The sequence below is a fragment of the Bos taurus genome, chromosome 7 (genome assembly GCF_002263795.3).
Source record: "Bos taurus isolate L1 Dominette 01449 registration number 42190680 breed Hereford chromosome 7, ARS-UCD2.0, whole genome shotgun sequence".
Taxonomy (NCBI): Eukaryota; Metazoa; Chordata; class Mammalia; order Artiodactyla; family Bovidae; genus Bos; species Bos taurus.
Window position 1 is genome coordinate 35,406,898 of NC_037334.1, and position 18,895 is coordinate 35,425,792.

At 38.4% G+C, this 18,895-nt stretch overlaps 1 long non-coding RNA gene across 6 annotated transcripts in view; it reads left to right on the forward strand.

Annotated features, from left to right (window-relative positions):
* Positions 1–18,895, forward strand: part of LOC112447397 (uncharacterized) — a 909,470-nt gene that overhangs the window by 231,800 nt on the left and 658,775 nt on the right. The gene's annotated exons all lie outside the window — the stretch shown is intronic.

Below are 18,895 nucleotides of genomic sequence, written 5' to 3' on the forward strand. Positions count from 1 at the left end.
CTCCTTTTCCTATTTTGAACCAGTCTGTTGTTCCATGTCTAATTCTAACTGTTGCTTCCTGACCTGCATATAGGTTTCTCAAGAGGCAGGTCAGGTGGTCTGGTATTCCTGTCCCTTTCAGAATTTTCCACAGTTTACTGTGATCCACATAGTCAAAGGCTTTGGCATAGTCAATAAAGCAGAAATAGATGTTTTTCTAGAACTCTCTTGCTTTTTCCATGATCCAGTGGATGTTGGCAATTTGATCTCTGGTTCTTCTGCCTTTTCTAAAATCAGCCTGAACATCTGGAAGTTCATGGTTCATGTATTGCTGAAGCCTGGCTTGGAGAATTTTGAGCATTACTTTACTAGCGTGTGAGATGAGTGCAATTGTGCTGTAGTTTGAGCATTCTTTGGCATTGCCTTTCTTTGAGATTGGAATGAAAACGGACCTTTTCCAGTCCTGTGGCCACTGCTGAGTCTTCCAAATTTGCTGGCATATTGGGTGCAACACTTTCACAGCATCATCTTTTAGGATTTTAAATAGTTCAACTGGAATTCCATCACCTCCACTAGCTTTTTTCTTAGTGATGCTTTCTAAGGCCCACTTAACTTCACATTCCAGGATGTCTGGCTCTAGGTGAATGATCACACCATCGTGATTATCTTGGTCGTGAAGATCTTTTTTATACAGTTCTTCTGTGTATTCTTGCCATCTCTTCTTAATATCTTCTGCTTCTGTTAGGTCCATACCATTTCTGTCCTTTATTGAGCCCATGTTTGCATGAAATGTTCCCTTGGTATCTCTAATTTTCTTGAAGAGATCTCTAGTCTTTCCCATTCTGTTGTTTTCCTCTATTTCTTTGCATTGATCGCTGAAAAAGGCTTTCTTATCTCTCCTTGCTATTCTTTGGAACTCTGCATTCAGATGCTTATATATTTCCTTTTCTCCTTTGCTTTTCCCTTCTCTTCTTTTCACAGCTATTTGTAAGGCCTCCCCAGACAGCCATTTTGCTTTTTTGCATTTCTTTTCGATGGGGATGGTCTTGATCCCTGTCTCCTGTACAATGTCACGAACCTCATTCCATAGTTCATCAGGCACTCTATCTATCAGATCTAGGCCCTTAAATCTATTTCTCACTTCCACTGTATAATCATAAGGGATTTGATATTGGTCATACCTGAATGGTCTAGTGGTTTTTCCTACTTTCTTCAATTTCAGTCTGAATTTGGCAATAAGGAGTTCATGAGCAACTAGCTGGCTTTAAAACTATAGATGCGTGTAAGTTTAGTAGCTTAGGCATCAAGTTGACCCAGGGAAAGTCAGTATTCTGGACAGCTCTGTGGGCCCTCAGAGTCTCTGGCTGGGAGGATGATTTCTTTGCCTGATGGTATTTATTCCTTCCTGTAATCAATAGTGGAGAAGGCAATGGCACCCCACTCCAGTACTCGTGCCTGGAAAATCCCAGGGACCGGGAAGCCTGGTGGGCTGCCGTCTATGGGGCCGCACAGAGTCGGACACGACTGAAGTGACTTAGCAGCAGCAGCAGCAGTAATCAATAGACAAACAAGGTTGGGCTGGTGGTGTTTGTTTGAAACTCTAGCCTCGCTCAAACACCACTATCCTTCAAAGATCAGTGGAGTACGTTATTGAGCATTGGAATGTAACATTGTGTGGATGGTGGCATTTCATCTTTTCCTCAAATTTTTTATTTCTTAAACCAGAATACAAATGTAAATCAGTCTGTGGCTGGTTTTTGGACATTTTGAAAGCACTACGAAAGTAATTACAGATTTTGTGTGTGTGTGTGTGTGTATGTGCATATGTTAAGGAAAACTATCATGAACAGAAAGATCCTTGATGGGAAATTTCTCATCTCCTTCCTTTTTGTGTTCTCAATCTCCAGGACTATGCCAGGCCCCCAGAGATCCCTTAAACCAGGCCTCCATGATATAATGAAACAGAATCAGTGAATGAATAACTCATGAGAGAGATTGTTAATGTAGCTACCAGTATAACAGCTGTTTCAAATCATCAATATTGTTTTTTCACTGTATCTTGAAAATTTTTCTAATTTATATTCTTGAGGATATATTTAAACCTACCAGAAGTATATTCATAAATATGTTTCTGAGAGTCCCTTGCTTCTAGTTAGTTTTTCTGTCTATATTCTCTGGCAAATAGTAAACAAAACAATTATTTACCTGTATTCAGCTACTGATGCCTAACTAGTTCTACTAATATGATTTGTTCAAACTTTTACTATAAAGATGAGTGAATGAGTATAATATAACAAAATTTTCCATATTCACATGACATTTTAAAGTTCCTTTGATATTGAATTTTCTCCATTTTTGGTAAAGACTGCTTTACTTCATGTTAAGAAATATGTAATAGTTTATTCTCAATTGCAAACAATTATCTTATTACTTAATTTTTTTTTGCCTTCAGATATAAATGAATCTCTTAAGCTGGAAAATAAGTAATTTAAAGATCCTATATGAATATTTAAGTAACTTTTTCTGCCTTCATCTTTTTTCGTGCCATTTAGTCTCTTTCACAAACATCTAATTTGCCTTGATTTGAACTAAGCAGGCAGCATGATTTTTGGTACAAACTTTGGTTTTAATTTTTCCATCATCTTCTTTAGAACTTTAGAGTATTGCTTCACTGCATTGCAGGTTTTAAACATGACTCTTACTATAGCCAAATTTTCATATCATGCTGTCCACTTCTAGAATTCTGTGAATAAAATAATGCTAATTGTGTTCTGGCTACTAAGTAGTAAGTAATAGTAAGTAGGCAAAAGAGAACCCTAAATTTTACATAATATCACTTTTAGCTCTCATCATATTTACCACAGAATGCTGATAAGTTGATATATTTACCCTACCTGTAGGTATTAATTAATACTTACAAGTTGGTACTCTCATTTAGCTAAAATGTTGATAAGTTGATGACAGTTCAGAAATAGGTCATTGCTGCCGGGAGAGAAAGCATTTTTTTTTTTCAAAGAAATTCTCTAAGAAACACTTTTACCTCAAACCCATTATTGAATGGGCACAGCTGCAAAACCTCAGCACTCACGAGGGGCTTTGCTCATTACTCCATTTCTCAGATGTCACTCACAGAGCTCCCCGCACAGAGAAGGCACTGTAATGACTCTCGCCTTCCTGAAATGAGTACTTTGTGCAAACAGTGGAGCGGGTGTACTTAGGCCACTGACATGACAAAGTACAAGGAGGGTGCCCTGTTCAAGGATGGGCTGATTTGCACACAGGGAATGGATGCCACTTAGGAGTGCACATTGGTTGAGCTAATCCAATTGTTGTTTCTCCTTGAAAAGATTCAGAAAAATTGGTGGAAAGGATGAGGGCTTTGTAAGAGCTCTTGGACAGTGTCCTCACACTTAAGTAATGGGCAGAGCAAGTGGAAGCCATAGCAACATCTGCTCCTGCAAACCACGCTCTAGTTGTGTTTTGCTTTGTTAATTGGTCTTGTAGAGAAAATGTGGTTTGTTCACAATGAATGCTAATTTCTTCGTAAACTATTGCAGTAGCCTCCTCTGTTTGCACTCTCATGTCTGTGGTCCTTTCCCCACATACATAGAAGACCTGCTATTCTTTTTCAGTTTTTAAATCTGCCTGATCATAGTCACTGTAAACCATAGAATTTTAAATTGCTATCTTAGCCCTAAGGCCCTGCAGAGTCTGCCTCCTTCTGATTTCTCTGACTTCATCTTATACAACTCTGAGCCCTGCTCATCTAGATACCTTGGCCCCCTATATTTTTCTCCAAGAATTCAAACTTGTTTCTGCCTCAGTCTTGTTTTTCCTATTCCTGAAGTAAGCTACCTCCCCACTGAATACCCCTCAAAAGTTCTTTGCTTTGGTGATTCCTCATAATTCAAATCTCACCTCAAACTTCTCTTTCTTAGTTATGTCTTTAAATTAGCATATCTTGTTCTATTCTACTGATTTTAAATTTGCATATCTTGTTCACCATTATAATACTTTTATTTTCTCCATTTCTCTTACAGGTAACAGAAATTACATTTTTATTTATTGTTTCCTCTTTGTTTTTAGGTTTCTCTAACAAGAATGTATACTCTGTGTGAGCAGAGTACATGTCTATGGTTGAGGATGGTACCCCAGCATTGAGGACACTGCCTGACATACAGAGGCCCTCAATAAATGTTTGCTAAATATATAACTGAGTAACTCAATTGTGGATAAGTAAATATAGTGACTTTCAGCAACCACATTCTGTGAGTAGTACAGAATTTTCCCCATGCCAGTCAACAACTCTGGTATGTCCAAGATATCATTTGTTTAAAACAGCCCAAAGTCATTTCTTGGTTTTTATTAAGAAAAATTTATAGAAAACCAAAATGAATCATTCATTTATTTATTATTCAAAATAAACTCATAATTCAATGCCAAAAGGAATATAGAGACCCTACCTTTTGTCTCCATAGATAATTGTTAAGTTCTTAGAAATGTCTTGAAGAATAGTAGCACTGCAGACCAAAGGTCAGTGACTCCAAGAACTTGGAGTCAGCTGTGTCTAGTTTCAGTGTGGGCAGTAGTTCCAGACAGATAACGCAGGAAGAGGAGAGACAAAAAAGTGCAGTTTGGAGATTTCAGGAATCTGAAAAATGCTGTGGAGTGATGGTGAGTTTGGAAAGGTGGAGAGAAAGTAATTGCAAGAGACTGTTAGAACCAATCACAAACTTGTCATCTAATTTCATACGAAGTACCAAGGCTACAGAACTGTGTTGGCCAAAGCAGTGTTGTGCAGAGCAGAGGTGGAAGTGAGGAGGAGGAGATGTACAGAGTGTGGGTGAAACTTGGTAGAGCATTACAGAGTAGTTCTCTGAACAGCTGAGGGGGTAGGTGCTGGACTGGGAGAAGTACACCATATAAGTTTGTTGAAAGAGGTCGTGCAGAGGACATGGAAGCCGTTGACCAGAGAGCTGGATCCCTTCCTCTGTCCTTGGACTGTCTGTTCTGCTATCCCCATGCTCGCAGCCATTTCAAGGATGCAGACTTGAAAGAACAACATGTTGTTGAGGCCATCTGAATGGTATATGAGAACGAACCCAGGTAAGGCCCCATATAAACTGTAAAGAGTCTGGCAAGTAGGTTTTAAAGCATGGGTTAAACCATTTCACCTGCCTTCACTAATCAAGGTTGTCTTAAGACTTGCATGCCTTCCAGGCAGCATGTCACTTGAACAATAATATGTTTGCCTGAGTTATTTTCCAAGAACTTGGAGTCAGCTGTGGCTAGTTTCAGCTGAGCAGGCTTAGACTAAATAGGACCACAAACCCTTCAACTGGGCATGCGTGAACGTCTTCCATGCCCTTTTGATTTTGGACGGCTGCAAACCCCCCTCAGAACGTGCGGATGCCTGGAGCCTAGTTAAACCTGCGCGGAAAGACAGTGACTGCACTTTTCTCAAGTCACCTTTCCCCTTTCCTGAGGGCCTCATACTGCACTGCTTCTCTCCTCTTTAGCCTATAAACACCTTGCCTTCAGGGAGGTTGGGTCAAGATTTGTTCTCCCAATCTTCCCTTGCCTGTTTTGCGAATGAACCCTGTCTTTGCTGTAAACCTCTGCATCTCAGCGTTTTGGCTTGCGAGATGTCAAGCAAGAGGACCCTGGTTTAGTCGCTGGTTCAGAGATCTCCTTAGCTTTTGGCTGCACAAAGAAGTAAGTTCCCTTGCTTATGAAAATGACCACCATTGACCAACCTGGAGTGGGCTATGATCTCTACTTGCCCTCCAAGGCAGGATTCAGGAGTTTCAGGGGGTATTTCTACTGGTGGTGCGACTTTGGTCAAATAGTTTAACCCATGTGAGCTCTGGTTTCTTGGGCAAGGCTGCCTAAAACTTGTTCCAGGTATCACTGTTTGTACATTTTATAGAGGTTGTGATAGAGAAATACCTAGGATACGAGCCATATGTTATATTGCTATTTTAAATCACTCGCGATAGCTGTGTAAAGAAAATATTGACATTGCTTGCTAGAGTTGTGTTGTGAATGAGCTGTGGAGGAAACTGGCTGGGATGTTAGACTAGGCACTTGAAGAAAAACTGAGATGAAGGTATACAGTGAACTGCACAAGCAGAAGAATGGTTGGGGTTATCCACAGTAGCAGGGGAAATTTTGGCCCTCTGTGCATAACTAAGGTAATTAAAAATCCTATTCCTGCCTTGTAGTTCAGGTATTTCTTGAGTCCTGGTGGACATCTGTGGAAGGTGTTCTGTTCTTAAAGAGGGTTGGAAAGCGTGTAGTGGCTGCTATACTCTGGCAGCATCACAAAGCCCTTTAATTTTGCTTCCTTACATGAAATATGGGATGAACAACTGCTATTTTTTATGGGGCATTTAGAAGCCCCAGATGCTCTTCTCAGAATGTATGAATTCATTTGCCCTCACAAGAATTTTATGAGATAGTTATTATTAACTACTCCATTTTGCAGGTGAGAAAACTGATCTGTGAAGAGATTAAATAGCTCAGGTGAGGTTACATATTGCACATTTGCTAGAGCTGGAATTCATTCCCAAGCATTATGGTTTGGGTAGGCTGCCTGACCATTCTGTGTTAAGACCACCCTATTTTAGTACATTTAGAAGATTTTAAGAGGTACCAGAAACATCTGGGGACTTGATTACCATACAGATAAATGGGCCTCAACCTAAAGGAAATATTTTTTCCCCAATATCTGCAGGTGTCCTTGGTTTTCAGGGGATTTTAATGAATATCCAATTTAAGGACCATTGCTTTTGTCTGTGAGTCAAATTGCCTTGAAATGAAACATATTCCTTTCCATAAAATAGTAATGATAATGAAGTTTAGTCAGGACTGGATTGAGAAACTAATGGGAGAGCTTGTATGAAAACACTTGGAAAATCACTGACTTTCAGATTGCCCAGAAACACCTAAGTGGGTAATTATGATGAAATCCCTGGTCCTCACCTGTAGCTACCTGATAAACGGTATCATTTGATAAAGAAAGCAGTGCAATTGTGTGACACACAGTGGCTTAGTGAAAATGTCACGTGTACAGTTTATACTTTGTAGTACATTGAATATCACCTAAATTTTGGGGGGTACACTTTCTCCTTAGAAAAGTGCAGGTGGAAATTCTTTTGCAGCCCTCCAAAAAGATCAGAGGAGAGGGCACCTCTGTGGCATTTGAAGGTGTGCATCACACATTTGTTGCTTTCCTTTAGAAGTGAGCAGAAATCCCCCATGACTTTAAAGTCCAGAGCATTTGTTTTCAGTGATAAAATATGCATTAGTTTTTATTCTCCTGCTGTTATAATATTCAGTCATTATAATCTTACAAAAAGAAATTTTCTTGTATTGACTTTAATGGTTATCTCTCAAACTGCCAGATGGTTCCATCAACAACTTAAGAAATTTATGAAATTAATCCCTTCTAAACTTCACATTTAATTCTGTTTCAGTGGCTTCAAACCACAGCTTTCATTTGAATTCTGAGAAAATTGGAGAATGATTTTCCTCATAAACTCCAAAATGCTGTTTTGCTCGCTTCCTTTGAGCAATGCCTGATATAACTACAAAGGGATAAACAAGTCTGGCACACAATTTTGCATTAGGCTCCAAGAGGTTTCATTTTTCTTCATAATCCTAATGAAACAAACTTGAGACTAGCAGTGAGTTGGGTTGGGGAGAGTGGGACTTTTCTATTAGGTATTGTATTTGTTTCTTTGTATTTCAGTTGGATTCATCAACTAAGAATTAAGAAGAGGTTAGGAAAATTCACATTTCCCCAGAGCCAGCCATCCCACCGTGGCTTCATCACAGAAGTCATTTCAGTTTCACCTCAATTAGGTCAAGGAATTGAAGTCTGAACTACAGTGGCCCAAGAGAAATGCTCAAGTCTAAGGCAGAACCAGGACCCTTGCCAATCTGACTCCTACAGGTCCTCAGCAGGGAAGGATTTTTCATCATGAATTATTACATGAGTTTTCCTAAAGGGGCTCATTCCTTTTTTTAAAATATATTTTAAATAAATGGCTCATAGTCATCATCAGCTTCTGTGTTTACTTAGGAGAAATATTGCTGCTTATTCTGGACTTGGAGAATATAGACTGAGTTCCATTTTTAACTGTATGACTTATTACCTATGAAACCTTGTCAGGCAGCCTCCCTTCTTTCAACTGTTATACACCATATAATTCAGTGTTTTCTTAAGAATTAAAATTTGTCACAGGCAGAACAAATGTTAATTTTTAACTTGATATCTGGAATCCGAGAATCCTTACTGAAGAGTGGCGAGTTAACTGAGAAATGACTTATGCACGAATTCTGAATGGTACTTCAGTTGATATGTAAACCAAATCAATCACCAGGGCTGAATGGGTAATTGTAGAGCACTGAGTAATTGATCAGTTACTGAAAAGAACTGTCGGTATGAGGCACAATTATAAAACCAGTGCTTAGTGGATTGACCATTCATTTACATTGTCTTCCCACCACATTCCTTGCAGTGGCTTTTCTAAACCTTCTCATTCAAGCCCATTCCCTCCTGCCTTTTCCTGAACAGTCACTGCAGTGTTCAATCAATGGGCCTAATGACTGCCATACAAAGCATAGCAGCCTGCTTTCATGGATCATTTTTAAGGCCTCTTATCTTCTGTCTCTTCATCAGCTCATCATTTTCTCCTTTTTCAAATATTTTCTTCGTGAAGAAGTCTTTGAACTCTAGATTTACTGTTCCTCCAATCAAATGAATCCCTTCCCTAAATTATTATAAATCACTACTAATATTCTTTTACAAGACTTGACTTAACCTGTTCTCATGATATAGAAATTGACAATTTTGTTGACTAAGTATACTGTTTTACACTTTATATATCTTTGATAGGATCTGGGTCTAAGTTATCTTTTTGTAGTGCACTATCCGAAGAAAGCTGAGCGCTGAGGAATTGATGTTTTTGAACTGTGGTGTTGGAGAAGACTCTTGAGAGTCCGTTGGGCTTCAAGGAGATCAGTCCTGGGTGTTCTTTGGAAGGAATGATGCTAAAGCTGAAACTCCAGTACTTCGGCCACCTCATGCAAAGAGTTGACTCATTGGAAAAGACTGATTCTGGGAGGGATTGGGGGCAGGAGGAGAAGGGGACGACAGAGGATGAGATGGTTGGATGGCATCACCGACTCAATGGACGTGAATTTGAATGAACTCTGTGAGTTGGTGATGGACAGGGAGGCCTGGTGTGCTGCAATTCACGGGGTCACAAAGAGTTGGACACGACTGAGCGACTGAACTGATCCACATTAAATGCTATGTTTGTTTATTCTCAACAAGGGACTTGACTTTACATAGTCTATTGTAGGTGTTCATTAAAGTTGATGGTTAAATCAAGGGCACTTTGAATCAGTTTTAAAAATCAAAGCTGTAAGTACAGTAATGAGAAAAGCAGAGTTTTTGCTATACAATATTTGTTTCTTTGCAATTTACTCTCATAATGTGCAATGCATTAATGTGACCAGGAAGCTGCAACAGGAAATACATGTAGTAGGTCTAGTGAACTTTTTTTTACCAAAATGATTCAAAGATACCACGAAATATGAAAGTGCTGATATGGATTGGCTAAGTATTTACCATTTCCAATCTAGGTCCTGTCCTTAACAATGTTCTGGTTCCCCAACTAATCTTAACACTCTATTGTCAGCATTTTTCATGGAAGGAATGCAGAAATTTGGAGAAAGAAGTGAAATTCAACAATACACTTGATTCACTGTCCTCCGCAACATGGGCCTGGATATTTTCTCATTCTATGCTGATTTCCACCTTATTGCTTCTTTTTTTCTGGCCTCGGCTAACTCCCAAGAAAGAAGTAGGATGTATTTTATTATTTATGATATACACATAATCTATATATCAGTTCGGTTCAGTCTAATTTAGCAATGATGAGACAGAATTCAGTAGATAGAATGGAACTGATTCAGAAGACATCTCTTTTTATTTGAAGGAAGGTGGGCCAGTTATCTGAAAGGAAAAACAATATTTTCCTAATGTAGAATAGTGCCTTAAATGAGTGACCTAAGATTGCCCTATGTCTCTGCCTCTGTTCCCTTCCCTCTTCCTCAACAATATATTGGCCCTACCTGTGAGGAACTTGTGAAAACTATCTCACTACTGTTAAGAGAGTCAACCAAATGACTCCAGTTTGTGAAGAACATCCTTAAGTATGAGTGGCATAACCTTCGCTAAACTACCCATCCCTTCTTTTCCTTTGGTTCTCCATAAAACCCCTAATGGCTGGGAGGATTTGGGGAATGGCTTGTTCAGTCAAAGAACCAGTTATTCAGTTAACCTGGGTAATTGTCATCTTATCAGTATCTAGAAATAATAATAATTGTATTTATTAAGTAGTAGTTCTTTTTCGGTAATTTATAAAGTAGAGGCTTGTGGCCCATTTCTTTTCATGTCTATCTTCTGTTCCTTCAAACTTGGTTTCTCCATTCTTTATCTTAAACTTAGAAGTAATTTAGCCAGTACAATGAATCTAATTTTGACGTGCAAACCAGTCTGAATTCTGAAACATGAGCTGAGTGATTTAGATTGAAAAGAAAGGAGAATTTTATTTTATTTTTTTAGTGAAAAAACTTCTGCAACTATCATACCCACCAATTGAATGGCTCCCTATTCAGCAGGTTATAAACAAACATTACTTTAACTAGAAGATTACCATGATTTCCAGTTACAAATTGGACTCATAAATTTGCATATTTGTCTTGAGAATATCTTTTTTTCAGTTTGAATTATGAACAGTTAGCCATTCCTTAAGAGTTTGGTTCTTTGAACAACTGTGTGATACAATTTCCCCTTCCTTGTCAAAGAAATAAAAAAAAAAAGAGGCAAAATAGAATTGATTTAATGGTGAGTGACTTGACTCTTTCATACTAGTAACAAATGAAAGGTTCTGAAAATGTACCTCCTCTATCTTTTGCTTATTTCCAAAAAGATACCTGACATCTACATATGCTATTGTGTGTTGGCAAAGGTGATTTATGTATAAGCCAGAAGAAAAGCTGTCAGAAATTGCTGTCATAGTGTTCTTGTTCTAAATAGTTGAAGTTGACAGTGTCTCACAAGATCCATAACTGGACATACGACTGTTAAGCAAAAGAAAGAATTTACTGGACTCTGATCATCCTGCAGTGAAAAAAAAAAATTTAAATCTCTCTTTTGTTTTCATGTGTTTATTCAGCTTGTAGTGAAAGAATGGGAAGAGAGATTGCTTGTTAGTACACTGTGCATGAAAAGTCAATTTTTCTTTTGCAGGCAAATGGGAAGTAAATCAGTTTGTGTCACTTCACTTAGAGTGAGAAAACTATTAAAACAACACTGTCAGTACCACAGCATACATTCCAGTTCCGTCAATTCTTGATGTCACTTTGGATAATATGTTATTGTAGGGTAGTCCAAAATAAAGTGATGTCTGTACCTCATTGCTTTGCTTTGAATTGTGGAAGATTTAAAAATAGTGGCATGTTGAGTTAGGATACCACATTGCTAAGTATGGTGTATGATAATAAAACCTTGCTCTACTTTAAACTATTAGTTAAACGCTTATTAACAACAACAATTATTTGCTTTCAGTATTAAGATTATAATACAAATGTATTTTTGCATTTGTGGTTGTAATTTTACTAGCTATCAATATTTTCCTATAAAGGAGATAATAACCTAGTAATATTTAAAAAAAAAAAAAACTGCTTTCAGGTAGATTCTCATATTAGGCTTTCTACTTACCCGATGTGTCTTTGATGGGGGCATTGCTTGAGTTCTAAATACTTCACATGTGTTTAGTGTTGCCAAGAGGCCCTGAACTCCACCACTACCCATTTTATGCCTTTTAAGAAATAATTGTCTTTTTCAATCACATTCAAATAAACATTTTTGGTACTCAGTACAACCTGATTCTGATTATGTAGCATGCAGCATTCAAGGGATCAAATCACCAGCAATTCACTTCCCCAAGTTACTTTCTTAAATCAGCTTTTAAATAGATTTATGTTGCCTGTGGATATAAAGCAGTAGAGTAAAACTAAACCTTCCTGATTTCCAAATCAGCATTTAAAGAGCTATAATTCATATTTAATGAAGAAAAACAGCTAAATAAGCATCCACAAGCATTTAACTAGAGACTTCATGCTCATAAAGTTTTTATCTCCTGCTAAAAGCCCCTTTACCATATCTTTTTATTATACTTTGATACAAAATGCTAAAAGGAAGTTGGATATTGTTAGACTGCTATTAAATTATAAGAGAACAAATATTAGGAATAAATTTCAACTCAGTTAACCAGGACAAGATTGGCAATTTTCCTAACTTGTACTTCAACATTTAAGTTCTCAAAGAGAGAAAATGTTTTATAGCCAACAGAACTTGAAACAATATTGAGGCCAGATGTCTCTGACCTTTTGTGTAAGAATAAAGCACTTTCTATTTCAAGGTTGGACATCCTGTTTATAAATAGGTACATTTGTGGTGAAAACTGACTTTGTTTTACCTGTGAAATTGGGTTTGGCTATTTCCCCTGAAATAAAGATGGGCTATTGAGAGCTGCTGCCTGAAGGCAAAATATAAAATTGATAGCATAGTATATGTGTATTTGGGGGTTTCTTGTTTCTCAAGTATACCTGCTTCAAATCTTTGTCATTGAAAACCATCCTATCTCAAAGTCAAAACCAAGATCAGGACTAGCTGAAATGAAAGAATACAGTGTTTGAAAACTAGCTGATTCCCTACGACATTGTTTCCTTGGTTTCAGGCCTCAATTTTCTTCTCATTTTGTCTTATTTTCTAAAGCAGACTAGTATTGAAGAGGAATGATGAGACATGTTTAGTGAGTATAAATGATCAAGAATGTTACTTTAAATAGACACAGATTTCAGCATTTATATTTGGCCACTGTTTACAACCACACTAAAGAATGAATGTGCCATCCATTCTTCAAGGTGTGACCAGTTATTCTGGACAAGTGAAATTGGCATTCTTGGGCCCAAACAAATTCAGTTGCCTAATCGGCTTCAAGCTCAAAAAGAGTCCTACTAATATTATAGGCATTTATTGAACTTTAATGATATCTTACTCCTTGGAAGAAAAATTAAGACCAACCTAGATAGCATATTGAAAAGCAGAGACATTACTTTGCCAACAAAGGTCTGTCTAGTCGAGGCTATGGTTTTTCCAGTGGTCATGTATGGATGTGAGAGTTGGACTGTGAAGAAAGCTGAGTGCTGAAGATTTGATGCTTTTGAACTGTGGAGTTGGAGAAGACTCTTGAGAGTCCCTTGGACTGCAAGGAGATCCAACCAGTCCATTCTGAAGGAGATCAGCCCTGGGATTTCTTTGGAAGGAATGATGCTAAAGCTGAAACTCCAGTACTTTGGCCACCTCATGCGAAGAGTTGACTCATTGGAAAAGACTGTGATGCTGGGAGGGATTGGGGGCAGGAGGAGAAGGGGACGACAGAGGATGAGATGGCTGGATGGCATCACTGACTTGATGGACGTGAGTCTGAGTGAACTCCGGGAGTTGGTGATGGACCAGGAGGCCTGGCGTGCTGCAATTCATGGGGTCGCAAAGAGTCGGACACGACTGAGTGACTGAACTGAACTGAACTGAATGATATCTCCAACTCTCTTTAACATAGTCATCACATGTGGAAGTTTGTAAGTTTAGTTGTTTTGAAGAACAAGACAATTTTTTTTTTTTTTAATTTCAATCTTATAAAATGTATTTGCCTTTCCAGAAAGGACAGTAGGACCATAGCAGACTTCTCTTTTCCTTTCTTTCTGTGGCATAGTTTTGATCAGTGCCCCAAGACTAGATGATCCTGAAGAAATCTCTATAGACTTGGAAATAAAATTTAAACTGACCTCTGACTCAAAGTCTCGTGCAAAGCAAAGATGACTTTAAACTTCTTCTGCATTGAATGGAGTACTGTATTGATCTCCGCAATGAAATATAAATGGAACCCAATGGACTGCTATTTTAATGCAGCAGAGAAAATTCAATGAATTGTCCAATTCTCTCAGGCCCTTTAGAAAACTACCCAGTGCATGGTTTTAATGGAGAAATGGCGCAAGGAAATTGAGTACAGGGTCTCCCAGTACTCATCCATTAAGTCCTTGACATCTGAATCACTACGGTAAATTATATAGGCCCTTAATAAAAGACTGGAGTGGCATCTGATATTTAAACCATAGGTTATAGATGCAGAACAACTCATTCTGCCTTGGAAGGACATCTGCATCCAGTATACCTGCCTCAAATCTTTGTCACTGAAAAACATCCTATCTCAAACTCAAAACCAAGATCAGGACAAGATGAGATGAAAGAATACAGTGTTTGAAAACTAGCTGATTCCTTAATATATTGTTTCCTTGGTTTCAGGCCTCAGTTTTGCCCAGTGACCTATTGATCCGCTTGTGAAGATACTCAAATCCCTTAAGTGTCAGAATATTCCATACAGATTATTCTCATACTCTGTCACTGTTGAAAACATACATAGCAAACTTGAAAGGACAGCTAGCTTTGGGGAGTCACCTTTGGAGTGTCAGGTTAGTATATGTGGGCTTGTGTTAGTCGCTCAGTCATGTCTGACTCTGCAACCCCATGGACTTCAGCCTGCCAGGCTCCTCTGTCCATGGGGTTCTCCAGACAAGAATACTGGAGTGGGTAGTCATTCCTTCTCCAGGGGATCTTCCTGACCCAGATATAGAACCCCAGTGTCCTGCCTTGCAGACAGATTCCTTACCATCTAAGCCATCAGGGAAGCCCCATATGTGGACTTACTTTCTATCTACATTACAGTACTCATCAACTTAGACCATTCAGAGGAATGGAATGAGTACAATTCTGGCCATCTAACACAAGAGTGCATTAATTTGGTTTAGCATCCCTATGATATAGCATTTTAAAAACAGCTAAGATACTATATAATTGATTAAATAATGTATGTGTGTCTGGGGATTTGATGCTGCTCCTGTAATATGCTACAAATGCCTTGAAACTAATTATGAAAACTGCATATGTTTATTATAGAAATTTGGAATCTGTGGGAAAAGTACTAATTGAAAACTATTACAGACTATCAAAAATATATATGATATAATTTATATATTTTAAATTCTTATTTTCCTTCCATTTTTACATTTTAGATGTTAATGAGTATTTCTGCACTACCATTTTTGTTTTTTATCACATTCTATTTTGATATAACTTATTTAACCAATTATATACATTTAGATTGTTTCTAATTTTATAGCATAATAAATAACATTGTAATGTGAATAACTATAGAAATTTTTGTGCAATCTCGATTGCTTCTTTAGGATGATTTTAGGAAGAGTAGAAGTTTTCTAATAGCTCATTTAAATGATTCTTATATATATTGCCAAGTTGCCTTCCATTAGAGGTCATATCAATTTTCATTCTCACAAATGTATCATGAGAATTTGTGTCCCTATGCTGTAGCCAACATTCAGAATTCTTATCTTTTTAAAAAAAATACTGACCAGTTAATAGGCAGTCAGTGCTATTTCACTGTAAAATTTTCACATTGATTATTTAATATGTTGAATGATTTTCACATGCTGATCAGCAGTGCACACACCTTATTTGGTGTGCTGTCTGCTTCTGTCATCTGCTCAGTAAAAGTGAACTGTTAGTCACTCTGTCATATCTGACTCTTTGCGACTGCATGGGCTATAGTCTGCCAGGCTCTTCTGTCCATGGAATTCTCCAGGCAAGAATACTGGATTGGGTAGCCATTCCCTCCTCCAGGGGATCTTCCTGACCCACAGATTGAACCCAGGTCTCCTGTACTGCAGGCAGATTCTTACCATCTGAACCATCAGGAAAGCCCATCATCTGCTAATGTCTTTCTTAAAGATATTTGCTTCATTTATATTGATATGAAGATCTCTTTATATATAGTAATATCAACACATATTTATTGTGTGGATCACAATAAAATGTGGAAAACTCTGAAAGAGATGGGAATACCAGACCACCTGACCTACCTCTTGAGAAATCTATTATGCAGGTCAGGAAACAACAGGTAGAACTGGACATGGAACAAGACTGGTTCCAAATAGGAAAAGGAGTATGTCAAGGCTGTATATTGTCACCCTGCTATTTAACTTCTATGCAGAGTACATCATGAGAAATGCTGGGTTGGAAGAAGCACAAGCTGGAGTCAAGATTGCCAGGAGATATATCGGTAACCTCAGATATGCAGATGACACCACCCTTATGGCAGAAAGTGAAGAGGAGCTAAAAAGCTTCTTGATGAAAGTGAAAGAGGAGAGTGATAAAGTTGGCTTAAAGCTCAACATTCAGAAAACTAAGAGCATGGCATCTGGTCCCATCACTTCATGGGAAATAGATGGGGAAACAGTGTCAGACTTTATTTTTTGGGGCTCCAAAATCACTACAGATGGTGATTGCAGCCATTAAATTAAAAGATACTTACTCCTTGGAAGGAAAGTTATGACCAACCTAGATAGCATATTCAAAAGCAGGGATATTGCTTTGCCAACAAAGGTCTGTCTAGTCAAGGCTATGGTTTTTCCAGTGGTCATGTATGGATGTGAGAGTTGAACTGTGAAGAAGGCTGAGCTCCGAAGAATTGATGCTTTTGAACTGTGGTGTTGGAGAAGACTCTTGAGAGTCCCTTGGACTACAAGGAGATCCAACCAGTCCTTTCTAAAGGAGATCAGTCCTGGGTGTTCATTGGAAGGACTGATGCTGAAGCTGAAACTCCAATACTTTGGCCATCTCATGCGAAGAGTTGACTCATTGGAAAAGACTCTGATGCTGGGAGGGATTAGGGGCAGGAGGAGAAGGGAACGACAGAGGATGAGATGGTTGGATGGCATCACTGACTTGATGGACATAAGTTTGGGTGAACTCCGGGAGTAGGTGATGGACAGGGAGGCGTGGCGTGCTGTGATTCATGGGGTCACAAAGAGTCGGACATGACCGAGTGACTGAACTGAACTGAATATCAACACATTCTTTTGTCATATATGTTAAATTATCAGTTTGTAGTTTGGAAAGTGTCATTTCTCAGAAGGTTTTGTTTTCTGTATTTTACCTAGGATAATCTTGAAATGGGTGGGCACCATAACTCAAGCATTTGGGAAAAGAAGCCAATAAAGTGCTGGATATGGGAGTGAAGAGAGGTGGTTGGAGACCAGAGTTGACATTTGTATAGTTGAACTCATGTAACGGAGGCAAAGAACTTACTGGATATTCTTCTGTAACCACTTGAAACCTATAGAACTTTTCCCACAAACAGTATGGTCATAGGACATATTAATAGGTGATTGATAGTTCTGGTAAGGTGAGTAAACTATGTGATTAAGGTTAGAGAGGTTCATTAACCTTTAAGGTCATTAAGCTTTCACATGATACCTTTCAGTTGAAATTTACTAGTAACCTCTAACGGAGAAGGCAATGCCAACCCACTCCAGTACTCTTGTCTGGAAAATCCCATGGACAGAGGAGCCTGGTAGGCTGCAGTCCATGGGGTCAGGAACAGTCAGACATGACTGAGTGACTTCACTTTCATTTTTCATTTTCATGCATTGGAGAAGGAAATGGCAACCCACTCCAGTGTTCTTGCCTGGAGAATCCCAGGGACAGCGGAGCCTGGTGGGCTGCCGTCTATGGGGTTGCACAGAGTCGGACATGACTGAAGCGACTTAGCAGCAGCAGCAGCAGCAGCAGCAGCAGCAACCTCTAAAAATGGGTGATCTTTTAAATGTCTTCTTAAAGAGAGATTTACTCAAGCCCACCCAGTGGAGCTTGAGTAAGTGTGTGGCCTGTACATATTAACTTTTTGGATCCCATATCCTGGGATAATAGCATTAAAAATTAGCAGATTACTGAACATGGTGCCTTTGGCTACTAATATTGTCTGTCTCTCTGGTATGTGTTTAGGAATTATTCTCCAGAGCTATTCTGACTTTAGCTTAAAAAATTCAGTCCCCTCCTGGGAACACTGTTTATTTACTTTCACTGTGTCATCCATTATTACAAGGACTTTAGAACCATTAGGGAGATGGATATTGCATGTTCTTCTATGGCAAAGAAATTAATTCTAATAGAGGGGATGTCACTTTTTATTCTGTTCATTGAAGGCTGGAATGTTCAACCAACTTCACTGACAGCTTTCACAAGCCCATCATTTAAGATAATGGATAAAATGCAACATTTTATTGAAGGAGGATTCATTTTTTAGTGCAGCATGAATGTACTACATCGTTCATGTTTGCAATACAAATGAGTGGTCAAGGGGGTGGGGGATATATTATGATGTTTTATGTTCACTCTTTAGTAAATTTTGAACTTTTTTCTCCTCCTCCTTACTAGTACAAATATGGATGAGGACATTGTTTTTTTAATTGGGGTATAGTTGCTTTATAATACTGTGTTGCTTTCTCCTGTACAACAATGTGAACCAGCTATATATATACATATATTCCCTCTTTCTTGGACCTCTCTCCCACTCACCCCTCATCCACCCATCTATTTTGATCACAGCATGAAGTCCAGGAAAAGCCTTGGATAGCTAAAGGATGTACCATACAGGGGTATTGTGAGGATTAAATATTGCAAAGATTGGGAAAGTGCTTTTAAAAAATTGTGAAGCACTTCATAAATACTAGGTATAGCAATGGTTATTTGCAGGCCAAGTACACCATGTTGGCTTTTGCTCCAACTTTTGAAGAGGTCACTTGCCGTGACAGAGAGTGAATGATGACACTGAGCGTGAAGATGAAGGACAAAAACCTAGGAGAATAGAAATATATCTGCTAAAATCATTATGCTTAGAGGAGGAAGAATCTCTTTTTT